A 15,192-nucleotide genomic window follows, 5' to 3' on the forward strand; every position below is an offset into this window, starting at 1 on the left:
ATAATCACTTTGACTAATATCTTTTGGTTGCCACTAGATCAAAAAAGATGAGAAAAAATCCACTTTTTAAGGCATCAATATCTCCCTATTTCCCATAGAATGATAATTGGATAGTCATTTAAAAAAAACTGATGCCAATCTCTTAAAAAGGGCTTCAATTTATTTGAAATTAACTTAATATCATGAAAATAATTTGTCAATCTTCTTCAAATTTAGCTTGATTTACATGTTTTTATACATATTTATCCAATTATGTCATCGATATGATTATGATTATTTTTACTTAACATGTTTGAATTTATTTGTCTGTAAATTGAATATTTTGATATTAAGTCATATTTTTCTCCAACTTTTGCAAATTTTTTTTCAAGTTATTTGTGATAATCATATTGATTAGTATCTCTTGGTCGCCACTAGTTCAAAAAAGATGAGGAAAATTTTAGAATCCACTTTTTAATGCATCAATGTTTCCCCATTTCCCATAGAATGATAAATGGATAGTCATTTTAAAAACTGATGCCAATCTCTTAAAAAGGGCTTCAATTTATTTGGAATTAACTTAATATCATGAAAATAATTTTTTAATCTTCTTCAAATTCAGCTTCATAAACACGTTTTTATACATATTTATTAATCCAATTATGCCATCGATATGATTATGATTATTTTTACTGAACATTATTGAATTTATTTGTCTGTATATTGAATATTTTGATATTAAGTCATATTTTACTGAAACTTTAGCAATATCTTTCGGTCGCCACTAGTTCAAAAAAGATAAGGAAAATTTTAGAATCCACTTTTTAAGGCATCAATGTCTCTCTATTCCCCATAGAATGATAAATAGATAGTCATTTTAAAAACTGATGTTAATCTCTTAAAAAGGGCTTCAATTTATTTGGAATAAACTTAATATCATGAAAATAATTTTTCAATCTTATTCAAATTCAGCTTCATAAACACGTTTTTATACATATTTATTAATCCAATTATGCTATGCCATCGATATGATTATGATTATTTTTACTGAACATTATTGACTTTATTTGTCTGTATATTGAATATTTTGATATTAAGTCATATTTTACTGAAACTTTAGCAAATTTTTTTCCAAGTTGTTTGTGATAATCACATTGATTAGTATCTTTTGGTGGCCACTAGAAATCCAAAAGATGAGGAAAATTTTAGAATCTACTTTTTAGGGCATCAATGTCCCCTTATTTCCCATAGCATGACAAATGGATATTCATTTTAAAAATTGATGCCAATCTCTTAAAAAGGGCTTCAATCTATTTGGATTTAACTTAATATCATGAAACTAATTTTATAATCTTTTTCAAATTTAGCTAGAAATACACGTTTTTATACATATTTATTGATCCAATTATGCTATCGGAATGATTATAATTATTTTTACTGAACATGTTTGAATTTATTTGTCCGTATATTGAACATCTTGTTATGGAGTCATATTTTTCTCAAACTTTCCCAATTTGTTTTCACGTTATTTGTGATAATCATATTGATTAGTGGTCGCCACTAGATCAAAAAATATGAGGAAAATTTTAGAATCCACTTTTTAAGGCATCAATGTCCCCTTATTTCCCATAGCATGACAAATAGATATTCATTTTAAAAATTGATTCCAATCTCCTAAAAGGGGCTTCAATTTATTTGGAATTACCTAATATCATGAAAATAATTTTTTAATCTTCAAATTTTGCTAGATATACACATTTTTATGCATATTTATTAATCCAATTATGCCATCAATATGATTATGAATATTTTTATTGAACATGTTTGAATTTATTGAATATTTTGACATTACTGGTAAGTCATATTTTTCTTAAACTTTCGCAAATTTTTTTTTCAAGTTATTTGTGATAATCATATTGATTAGTATTTTTTGGTTGCCACTAGATCAAAAAATATGAGTAAATTTTTAGAATCCACTTTTTAGGGCATCAATGTCTCCCTATTTCCCATAGCATGATAAATGGATAGTCATTTTAAAAACTGATGCCAATCTCTTAAAAAGGGCTTCAATTTATTTGGAATTAACTTAATATCATGAAAATAATTTTTTAATCTTCTTCAAATTCAGCTAAATTTACATATTTTTATACATATTTATTAATCCAATTATGCCATCAATATGATTATTTTTACTGAACATGTTTGAATATATTTGTCTGTATATTGAATATTTTGATATTAACGGTAAGTCATATTTTTCTCAAACTTCCGCAAATTTATTTTTCAAGTTATTTGTGATAATCTTATTGATTAGTATCTTTTGGTTGCCACTAGATCAAAAAAGATAGGAAAATTTTAGAATCCACTTTTTAAGGCATCAACGTCTCCCTATTCCCCATAACATGATAAATGGGTAGTCATTTTAATAACTGATGCCAATCTCTTAAAAAGGGCTTCAATTTATTTGGATATAACTTAATATCATGAAAATAATTTTTTAATCTTCTTCAAATTTAGCTAGATATACACATTTTTATACATATTTATTAATCCAATCATGTCATCGATATGAATATGATTATTTTTATTCAACATGTTTGAATTTATTTGTCTGTATATTGAATATTTTAATATTAAGTCATATTTTTCTCAAACTTTCTCAAATCTATTTCTTCAAGTTATTTGTGGTAATCGTATCGATTAGTATCTTTTGGTTGCCACTAGATCAAAAAATATGAGTAAATTTTTAGAATCCACATTTTAATAAGGCATCAATGTCTCCCTATTCCCCATAGCATGATAAATGGGTAGTCATTTTAAAAACTGATGCCAATCTCTTAAAAAGGGCTTCAATTTATTTGGAATTAACTTAATATCATGAAAATAATTTTTCAATCTTCTTCAAATTTAGCTAGATAAACACGTTTTTATACATATTTATTAATCCAATTATGCCATCAATATGATTATGATTATTTTTACTGAACATGTTTGAATTTATTTGTCTGTATATTGAATATTTTAATATTAAGTCATATTTTTCTCAAACTTTCTCAAATCTATTTCTTCAAGTTATTTGTGGTAATCGTATTGATTAGTATCTTTTGGTCGCCACTAGATCAAAAAATATGAGGAAAATTTTAGAATCTACTTTTTAAGGCATCAATGTCCCCTTATTTCCCATAGCATGACAAATAGATTTTCATTTTAAAAATTGATTCCAATCTCCTAAAAATGGCTTCAATTTATTTGGAATTACCTAATATCATGAAAATAATTTTTTAATCTTCAAATTTTGCTAGATATACACATTTTTATGCATATTTTTTAATCCAATTATGCCATCAATATGATTATGAATATTTTTATTGAACATGTTTGAATTTATTGAATATTTTGACATTACTGGTAAGTCATATTTTTCTTAAACCTTCGCAAATTTATTTTTCAAGTTATTTGTGATAATCATATTGATTAGTATCTTTTGGTTGCCACTAGATCAAAAAAGATAGGAAAATTTTAGAATCCACTTTTTAAGGCATCAATGTCTCCCTATTCCCCATAACATGATAAATGGGTAGTCATTTTATTAACTGATGCCAATCTCTCAAAAAGGGCTTCAATTTATTTGGATATAACTTAATATCATGAAAATAATTTTTTAATCTTCTTCAAATTTAGCTAGATATACACATTTTTATACATATTTATTAATCCAATTATGTCATCGATATGAATATGATTATTTTTACTCAACATGTTTGAATTTATTTGTCTGTATATTAAATATTTTAATCTTAAATCATATTTTTCTCAAACTTTCGCAAATCTATTTCTTCAAGTTATTTGTGGTAATCGTATCGATTAGTATCTTTTGGTTGTCACTAGATCAAAAAATATGAGTAAATTTTTAGAATCCACTTTTTAGGGCATCAATGTCTCCCTATTTCCCATAGCATGATAAATGGATAGTCATTTTAAAAACTGATACCAAGCTCTTAAAAAGGGCTTCAATTTATTTGAAATTAACTTAATATCATGAGAAAAATTTTTTAATCTTCTTCAAATTTAGCTAAATATACATATTTTTATACATATTTATTAATCCAATTATGCCATCAATATGATTATTTTTACTGAACATGTTTGAATATATTGAATATTTTGATATTAACGGTAAGTCATATTTTTCTCAAACTTCCGCAAATTTATTTTTCAAGTTATTTGGGATAATCTTATTGATATCTTTTGGTCGCCACTAGATCAAAAAAGATAGGAAAATTTTAGAATCCACATTTTAATAAGGCATCAATGTCTCCCTATTTCCCATAGAATGATAATTGGATAGTCATTTAAAAAAAACTGATGCCAATCTCTTAAAAAGGGCTTCAATTTATTTGAAATTAACTTAATATCATGAAAATAATTTGTCAATCTTCTTCAAATTTAGCTTGATTTACATGTTTTTATACATATTTATCCAATTATGTCATCGATATGATTATGATTATTTTTACTTAACATGTTTGAATTTATTTGTCTGTAAATTGAATATTTTGATATTAAGTCATATTTTTCTCCAACTTTTGCAAATTTTTTTTCAAGTTATTTGTGATAATCATATTGATTAGTATCTCTTGGTCGCCACTAGTTCAAAAAAGATGAGGAAAATTTTAGAATCCACTTTTTAATGCATCAATGTTTCCCCATTTCCCATAGAATGATAAATGGATAGTCATTTTAAAAACTGATGCCAATCTCTTAAAAAGGGCTTCAATTTATTTGGAATTAACTTAATATCATGAAAATAATTTTTTAATCTTCTTCAAATTCAGCTTCATAAACACGTTTTTATACATATTTATTAATCCAATTATGCCATCGATATGATTATGATTATTTTTACTGAACATTATTGAATTTATTTGTCTGTATATTGAATATTTTGATATTAAGTCATATTTTACTGAAACTTTAGCAATATCTTTCGGTCGCCACTAGTTCAAAAAAGATAAGGAAAATTTTAGAATCCACTTTTTAAGGCATCAATGTCTCTCTATTCCCCATAGAATGATAAATAGATAGTCATTTTAAAAACTGATGTTAATCTCTTAAAAAGGGCTTCAATTTATTTGGAATAAACTTAATATCATGAAAATAATTTTTCAATCTTATTCAAATTCAGCTTCATAAACACGTTTTTATACATATTTATTAATCCAATTATGCTATGCCATCGATATGATTATGATTATTTTTACTGAACATTATTGACTTTATTTGTCTGTATATTGAATATTTTGATATTAAGTCATATTTTACTGAAACTTTAGCAAATTTTTTTCCAAGTTGTTTGTGATAATCACATTGATTAGTATCTTTTGGTGGCCACTAGAAATCCAAAAGATGAGGAAAATTTTAGAATCTACTTTTTAGGGCATCAATGTCCCCTTATTTCCCATAGCATGACAAATGGATATTCATTTTAAAAATTGATGCCAATCTCTTAAAAAGGGCTTCAATCTATTTGGATTTAACTTAATATCATGAAACTAATTTTATAATCTTTTTCAAATTTAGCTAGAAATACACGTTTTTATACATATTTATTGATCCAATTATGCTATCGGAATGATTATAATTATTTTTACTGAACATGTTTGAATTTATTTGTCCGTATATTGAACATCTTGTTATGGAGTCATATTTTTCTCAAACTTTCCCAATTTGTTTTCACGTTATTTGTGATAATCATATTGATTAGTGGTCGCCACTAGATCAAAAAATATGAGGAAAATTTTAGAATCCACTTTTTAAGGCATCAATGTCCCCTTATTTCCCATAGCATGACAAATAGATATTCATTTTAAAAATTGATTCCAATCTCCTAAAAAGGGCTTCAATTTATTTGGAATTACCTAATATCATGAAAATAATTTTTTAATCTTCAAATTTTGCTAGATATACACATTTTTATGCATATTTATTAATCCAATTATGCCATCAATATGATTATGAATATTTTTATTGAACATGTTTGAATTTATTGAATATTTTGACATTACTGGTAAGTCATATTTTTCTTAAACTTTCGCAAATTTTTTTTTCAAGTTATTTGTGATAATCATATTGATTAGTATTTTTTGGTTGCCACTAGATCAAAAAATATGAGTAAATTTTTAGAATCCACTTTTTAGGGCATCAATGTCTCCCTATTTCCCATAGCATGATAAATGGATAGTCATTTTAAAAACTGATGCCAATCTCTTAAAAAGGGCTTCAATTTATTTGGAATTAACTTAATATCATGAAAATAATTTTTTAATCTTCTTCAAATTTAGCTAAATTTACATATTTTTATACATATTTATTAATCCAATTATGCCATCAATATGATTATTTTTACTGAACATGTTTGAATATATTTGTCTTTATATTGAATATTTTGATATTAACGGTAAGTCATATTTTTCTCAAACTTCCGCAAATTTATTTTTCAAGTTATTTGTGATAATCTTATTGATTAGTATCTTTTGGTTGCCACTAGATCAAAAAAGATAGGAAAATTTTAGAATCCACTTTTTAAGGCATCAACGTCTCCCTATTCCCCATAACATGATAAATGGGTAGTCATTTTAATAACTGATGCCAATCTCTTAAAAAGGGCTTCAATTTATTTGGATATAACTTAATATCATGAAAATAATTTTTTAATCTTCTTCAAATTTAGCTAGATATACACATTTTTATACATATTTATTAATCCAATCATGTCATCGATATGAATATGATTATTTTTATTCAACATGTTTGAATTTATTTGTCTGTATATTGAATATTTTAATATTAAGTCATATTTTTCTCAAACTTTCTCAAATCTATTTCTTCAAGTTATTTGTGGTAATCGTATTGATTAGTATCTTTTGGTCGCCACTAGATCAAAAAATATGAGGAAAATTTTAGAATCTACTTTTTAAGGCATCAATGTCCCCTTATTTCCCATAGCATGACAAATAGATTTTCATTTTAAAAATTGATTCCAATCTCCTAAAAATGGCTTCAATTTATTTGGAATTACCTAATATCATGAAAATAATTTTTTAATCTTCAAATTTTGCTAGATATACACATTTTTATGCATATTTATTAATCCAATTATGCCATCAATATGATTATGAATATTTTTATTGAACATGTTTGAATTTATTGAATATTTTGACATTACTGGTAAGTCATATTTTTCTTAAACCTTCGCAAATTTATTTTTCAAGTTATTTGTGATAATCATATTGATTAGTATCTTTTGGTCGCCACTAGATCAAAAAAGATAGGAAAATTTTAGAATCCACTTTTTAAGGCATCAATGTCTCCCTATTCCCCATAACATGATAAATGGGTAGTCATTTTATTAACTGATGCCAATCTCTCAAAAAGGGCTTCAATTTATTTGGATATAACTTAATATCATGAAAATAATTTTTTAATCTTCTTCAAATTTAGCTAGATATACACATTTTTATACATATTTATTAATCCAATTATGTCATCGATATGAATATGATTATTTTTACTCAACATGTTTGAATTTATTTGTCTGTATATTAAATATTTTAATCTTAAATCATATTTTTCTCAAACTTTCGCAAATCTATTTCTTCAAGTTATTTGTGGTAATCGTATCGATTAGTATCTTTTGGTTGTCACTAGATCAAAAAATATGAGTAAATTTTTAGAATCCACTTTTTAGGGCATCAATGTCTCCCTATTTCCCATAGCATGATAAATGGATAGTCATTTTAAAAACTGATACCAATCTCTTAAAAAGGGCTTCAATTTATTTGAAATTAACTTAATATCATGAGAAAAATTTTTTAATCTTCTTCAAATTTAGCTAAATATACATATTTTTATACATATTTATTAATCCAATTATGCCATCAATATGATTATTTTTACTGAACATGTTTGAATATATTGAATATTTTGATATTAACGGTAAGTCATATTTTTCTCAAACTTCCGCAAATTTATTTTTCAAGTTATTTGGGATAATCTTATTGATATCTTTTGGTCGCCACTAGATCAAAAAAGATAGGAAAATTTTAGAATCCACATTTTAATAAGGCATCAATGTCTCCCTATTTCCCATAGAATGATAATTGGATAGTCATTTAAAAAAAACTGATGCCAATCTCTTAAAAAGGGCTTCAATTTATTTGAAATTAACTTAATATCATGAAAATAATTTGTCAATCTTCTTCAAATTTAGCTTGATTTACATGTTTTTATACATATTTATCCAATTATGTCATCGATATGATTATGATTATTTTTACTTAACATGTTTGAATTTATTTGTCTGTAAATTGAATATTTTGATATTAAGTCATATTTTTCTCCAACTTTTGCAAATTTTTTTTCAAGTTATTTGTGATAATCATATTGATTAGTATCTCTTGGTCGCCACTAGTTCAAAAAAGATGAGGAAAATTTTAGAATCCACTTTTTAATGCATCAATGTTTCCCCATTTCCCATAGAATGATAAATGGATAGTCATTTTAAAAACTGATGCCAATCTCTTAAAAAGGGCTTCAATTTATTTGGAATTAACTTAATATCATGAAAATAATTTTTTAATCTTCTTCAAATTCAGCTTCATAAACACGTTTTTATACATATTTATTAATCCAATTATGCCATCGATATGATTATGATTATTTTTACTGAACATTATTGAATTTATTTGTCTGTATATTGAATATTTTGATATTAAGTCATATTTTACTGAAACTTTAGCAATATCTTTCGGTCGCCACTAGTTCAAAAAAGATAAGGAAAATTTTAGAATCCACTTTTTAAGGCATCAATGTCTCTCTATTCCCCATAGAATGATAAATAGATAGTCATTTTAAAAACTGATGTTAATCTCTTAAAAAGGGCTTCAATTTATTTGGAATAAACTTAATATCATGAAAATAATTTTTCAATCTTATTCAAATTCAGCTTCATAAACACGTTTTTATACATATTTATTAATCCAATTATGCTATGCCATCGATATGATTATGATTATTTTTACTGAACATTATTGACTTTATTTGTCTGTATATTGAATATTTTGATATTAAGTCATATTTTACTGAAACTTTAGCAAATTTTTTTCCAAGTTGTTTGTGATAATCACATTGATTAGTATCTTTTGGTGGCCACTAGAAATCCAAAAGATGAGGAAAATTTTAGAATCTACTTTTTAGGGCATCAATGTCCCCTTATTTCCCATAGCATGACAAATGGATATTCATTTTAAAAATTGATGCCAATCTCTTAAAAAGGGCTTCAATCTATTTGGATTTAACTTAATATCATGAAACTAATTTTATAATCTTTTTCAAATTTAGCTAGAAATACACGTTTTTATACATATTTATTGATCCAATTATGCTATCGGAATGATTATAATTATTTTTACTGAACATGTTTGAATTTATTTGTCCGTATATTGAACATCTTGTTATGGAGTCATATTTTTCTCAAACTTTCCCAATTTGTTTTCACGTTATTTGTGATAATCATATTGATTAGTGGTCGCCACTAGATCAAAAAATATGAGGAAAATTTTAGAATCCACTTTTTAAGGCATCAATGTCCCCTTATTTCCCATAGCATGACAAATAGATATTCATTTTAAAAATTGATTCCAATCTCCTAAAAAGGGCTTCAATTTATTTGGAATTACCTAATATCATGAAAATAATTTTTTAATCTTCAAATTTTGCTAGATATACACATTTTTATGCATATTTATTAATCCAATTATGCCATCAATATGATTATGAATATTTTTATTGAACATGTTTGAATTTATTGAATATTTTGACATTACTGGTAAGTCATATTTTTCTTAAACTTTCGCAAATTTTTTTTTCAAGTTATTTGTGATAATCATATTGATTAGTATTTTTTGGTTGCCACTAGATCAAAAAATATGAGTAAATTTTTAGAATCCACTTTTTAGGGCATCAATGTCTCCCTATTTCCCATAGCATGATAAATGGATAGTCATTTTAAAAACTGATGCCAATCTCTTAAAAAGGGCTTCAATTTATTTGGAATTAACTTAATATCATGAAAATAATTTTTTAATCTTCTTCAAATTCAGCTAAATTTACATATTTTTATACATATTTATTAATCCAATTATGCCATCAATATGATTATTTTTACTGAACATGTTTGAATATATTTGTCTGTATATTGAATATTTTGATATTAACGGTAAGTCATATTTTTCTCAAACTTCCGCAAATTTATTTTTCAAGTTATTTGTGATAATCTCATTGATTAGTATCTTTTGGTTGCCACTAGATCAAAAAAGATAGGAAAATTTTAGAATCCACTTTTTAAGGCATCAACGTCTCCCTATTCCCCATAACATGATAAATGGGTAGTCATTTTAATAACTGATGCCAATCTCTTAAAAAGGGCTTCAATTTATTTGGATATAACTTAATATCATGAAAATAATTTTTTAATCTTCTTCAAATTTAGCTAGATATACACATTTTTATACATATTTATTAATCCAATCATGTCATCGATATGAATATGATTATTTTTATTCAACATGTTTGAATTTATTTGTCTGTATATTGAATATTTTAATATTAAGTCATATTTTTCTCAAACTTTCTCAAATCTATTTCTTCAAGTTATTTGTGGTAATCGTATCGATTAGTATCTTTTGGTTGCCACTAGATCAAAAAATATGAGTAAATTTTTAGAATCCACATTTTAATAAGGCATCAATGTCTCCCTATTCCCCATAGCATGATAAATGGGTAGTCATTTTAAAAACTGATGCCAATCTCTTAAAAAGGGCTTCAATTTATTTGGAATTAACTTAATATCATGAAAATAATTTTTCAATCTTCTTCAAATTTAGCTAGATAAACACGTTTTTATACATATTTATTAATCCAATTATGCCATCAATATGATTATGATTATTTTTACTGAACATGTTTGAATTTATTTGTCTGTATATTGAATATTTTAATATTAAGTCATATTTTTCTCAAACTTTCTCAAATCTATTCCTTCAAGTTATTTGTGGTAATCATATTGATTAGTATCTCTTGGTCACCACTAGATCAAAAAATATGGGAAAAATTTTAGAATCCACTTTTTAAGGCATCAATGTCTCCCTATTCCCCATAGCATGATAAATGGAGAGTCATTTCAAAAACTAATGCCAATCTCTTGAAAAGGGCTTCAATTTATTTGGAATTAATTAATATCATGAAAATAATTTTTTAATCTTCTTCAAATTTAGCTAGATATACAGATTTTTATACATATTTATTAATCCAATTATGTCATCGATATGAATATGATTATTTTTACTCAACATGTTTGAATTTATTTGTCTGTATATTAAATATTTTGTTCTTAAATCATATTTTTCTCAAACTTTCGCAAATCTATTTCTTCAAGTTATTTGTGGTAATCATATTGATTAGTATCTTTTGGTCGCCACTAGATCAAAAAATATGAGGAAAATTTTAGAATCCACTTTTTAAGGCATCAATGTCTCCCTATTCCCCATAGCATGATAAATGGGTAGTCATTTTAATAACTGATGCCAATCTCTTAAAAAGGGCTTCAATTTATTTGGATATAACTTAATATCATGAAAGTAATTTTTTAATCTTCTTCAAATTTAGCTAGATATACACATTTTTATACATATTTATTAATCCAATCATGTCATCGATATGAATATGATTATTTTTATTCAACATGTTTGAATTTATTTGTCTGTATATTAAATATTTTGTTCTTAAATCATATTTTTCTCAAACTTTCGCAAATCTATTTCTTCAAGTTATTTGTGGTAATCATATCGATTAGTATCTTTTGGTTGCCACTAGATCAAAAAATATGAGTAAATTTTTAGAATCCACATTTTAATAAGGCATCAATGTCTCCCTATTCCCCATAGCATGATAAATGGGTAGTCATTTTAAAAACTGATGCCAATCTCTTAAAAAGGGCTTCAATTTATTTGGAATTAACTTAATATCATGAAAATAATTTTTCAATCTTCTTCGAATTTAGCTAGATAAACACGTTTTTATACATATTTATTAATCCAATTATGCCATCAATATGATTATGATTATTTTTACTGAACATGTTTGAATTTATTTGTCTGTATATTGAATATTTTAATATTAAGTCATATTTTTCTCAAACTTTCTCAAATCTATTTCTTCAAGTTATTTGTGGTAATCGTATTGATTAGTATCTTTTGGTCGCCACTAGATCAAAAAATATGAGGAAAATTTTAGAATCTACTTTTTAAGGCATCAATGTCCCCTTATTTCCCATAGCATGACAAATAGATATTCATTTTAAAAATTGATTCCAATCTCCTAAAAAGGGCTTCAATTTATTTGGAATTACCTAATATCATGAAAATAATTTTTTAATCTTCAAATTTTGCTAGATATACACATTTTTATGCATATTTATTAATCCAATTATGCCATCAATATGATTATGAATATTTTTATTGAACATGTTTGAATTTATTGAATATTTTGACATTACTGGTAAGTCATATTTTTCTTAAACTTTCGCAAATTTATTTTTCAAGTTATTTGTGATAATCATATTGATTAGTATTTTTTGGTTGCCACTAGATCAAAAAATATGAGTAAATTTTTAGAATCCACTTTTTAGGGCATCAATGTCTCCCTATTTCCCATAGCATGATAAATGGATAGTCATTTTAAAAACTGATGCCAATCTCTTAAAAAGGGCTTCAATTTATTTGGAATTAACTTAATATCATGAAAATAATTTTTTAATCTTCTTCAAATTTAGCTAAATTTACATATTTTTATACATATTTATTAATTATGAATATTTTTATTGAACATGTTTGAATTTATTGAATATTTTGACATTACTGGTAAGTCATATTTTTCTTAAACTTTCGCAAATTTATTTTTCAAGTTATTTGTGATAATCATATTGATTAGTATTTTTTGGTTGCCACTAGATCAAAAAATATGAGTAAATTTTTAGAATCCACTTTTTAGGGCATCAATGTCTCCCTATTTCCCATAGCATGATAAATGGATAGTCATTTTAAAAACTGATGCCAATCTCTTAAGAAGGGCTTCAATTTATTTGGAATTAACTTAATATCATGAAAATAATTTTTTAATCTTCTTCAAATTTAGCTAAATTTACATATTTTTATACATATTTATTAATTATGAATATTTTTATTGAACATGTTTGAATTTATTGAATATTTTGACATTACTGGTAAGTCATATTTTTCTTAAACTTTCGCAAATTTATTTTTCAAGTTATTTGTGATAATCATATTGATTGGTATTTTTTGGTTGCCACTAGATCAAAAAATATGAGTAAATTTTTAGAATCCACTTTTTAGGGCATCAATGTCTCCCTATTTCCCATAGCATGATAAATGGATAGTCATTTTAAAAACTGATGCCAATCTCTTAAAAAGAGCTTCAATTTATTTGGAATTAACTTAATATCATGAAAATAATTTTTTAATCTTCTTCAAATTTAGCTAAATTTACATATTTTTATACATATTTATTAATCCAATTATGCCATCAATATGATTATTTTTACTGAACATGTTTGAATATATTTGTCTGTATATTGAATATTTTGATATTAACGGTAAGTCATATTTTTCTCAAACTTCCGCAAATTTATTTTTCAAGTTATTTGTGATAATCTTATTGATTAGTATCTTTTGGTTGCCACTAGATCAAAAAAGATAGGAAAATTTTAGAATCCACTTTTTAAGGCATCAACGTCTCCCTATTCCCCATAACATGATAAATGGGTAGTCATTTTAATAACTGATGCCAATCTCTTAAAAAGGGCTTCAATTTATTTGGATATAACTTAATATCATGAAAATAATTTTTTAATCTTCTTCAAATTTAGCTAGATATACACATTTTTATACATATTTATTAATCCAATCATGTCATCGATATGAATATGATTATTTTTATTCAACATGTTTGAATTTATTTGTCTGTATATTGAATATTTTAATATTAAGTCATATTTTTCTCAAACTTTCTCAAATCTATTTCTTCAAGTTTTTTGTGGTAATCGTATCGATTAGTATCTTTTGGTTGCCACTAGATCAAAAAATATGAGTAAATTTTTAGAATCCACATTTTAATAAGGCATCAATGTCTCCCTATTCCCCATAGCATGATAAATGTGTAGTCATTTTAAAAACTGATGCCAATCTCTTAAAAAGGGCTTCAATTTATTTTGAATTAACTTAATATCATGAAAATAATTTTTCAATCTTCTTCAAATTTAGCTAGATAAACACGTTTTTATACATATTTATTAATCCAATTATGCCATCAATATGATTATGATTATTTTTACTGAACATGTTTGAATTTATTTGTCTGTATATTGAATATTTTAATATTAAGTCATATTTTTCTCAAACTTTCTCAAATCTATTTCTTCAAGTTATTTGTGGTAATCGTATTGATTAGTATCTTTTGGTCGCCACTAGATCAAAATATATGAGGAAAATTTTAGAATCTACTTTTTAAGGCATCAATGTCCCCTTATTTCCCATAGCATGACAAATAGATATTCATTTTAAAAATTGATTCCAATCTCCTAAGAAGGGCTTCAATTTATTTGGAATTACCTAATATCATGAAAATAATTTTTTAATCTTCAAATTTTGCTAGATATACACATTTTTTTGCATATTTATTAATCCAATTATGCCATCAATATGATTATGAATATTTTTATTGAACATGTTTGAATTTATTGAATATTTTGACATTACTGGTAAGTCATATTTTTCTTAAACCTTCGCAAATTTATTTTTCAAGTTATTTGTGATAATCATATTGATTAGTATCTTTTGGTCGCCACTAGATCAAAAAAGATAGGAAAATTTTAGAATCTACTTTTTAGGGCATCAATGTCTCCCTATTCCCCATAACATGATAAATGGGTAGTCATTTTAATAACTGATGCCAATCTCTTAAAAAGGGCTTCAATTTATTTGGATATAACTTAATATCATGAAAATAATTTTTTAATCTTCTTCAAATTTAGCTAGATATACACATTTTTATACATATTTATTAATCCAATTATGTCAT

The 15,192-nt window shown here is 25.0% G+C and overlaps 1 protein-coding gene across 1 annotated transcript in view; it reads right to left on the reverse strand.

Moving 5' to 3' along the window:
• Positions 1–15,192, reverse strand: part of LOC144432087 (uncharacterized) — a 49,811-nt gene that overhangs the window by 18,427 nt on the left and 16,192 nt on the right. The window lies entirely within an intron of this gene.

Source organism: Styela clava, chromosome 14, assembly GCF_964204865.1.
Source record: "Styela clava chromosome 14, kaStyClav1.hap1.2, whole genome shotgun sequence".
NCBI classification, from domain to species: Eukaryota; Metazoa; Chordata; class Ascidiacea; order Stolidobranchia; family Styelidae; genus Styela; species Styela clava.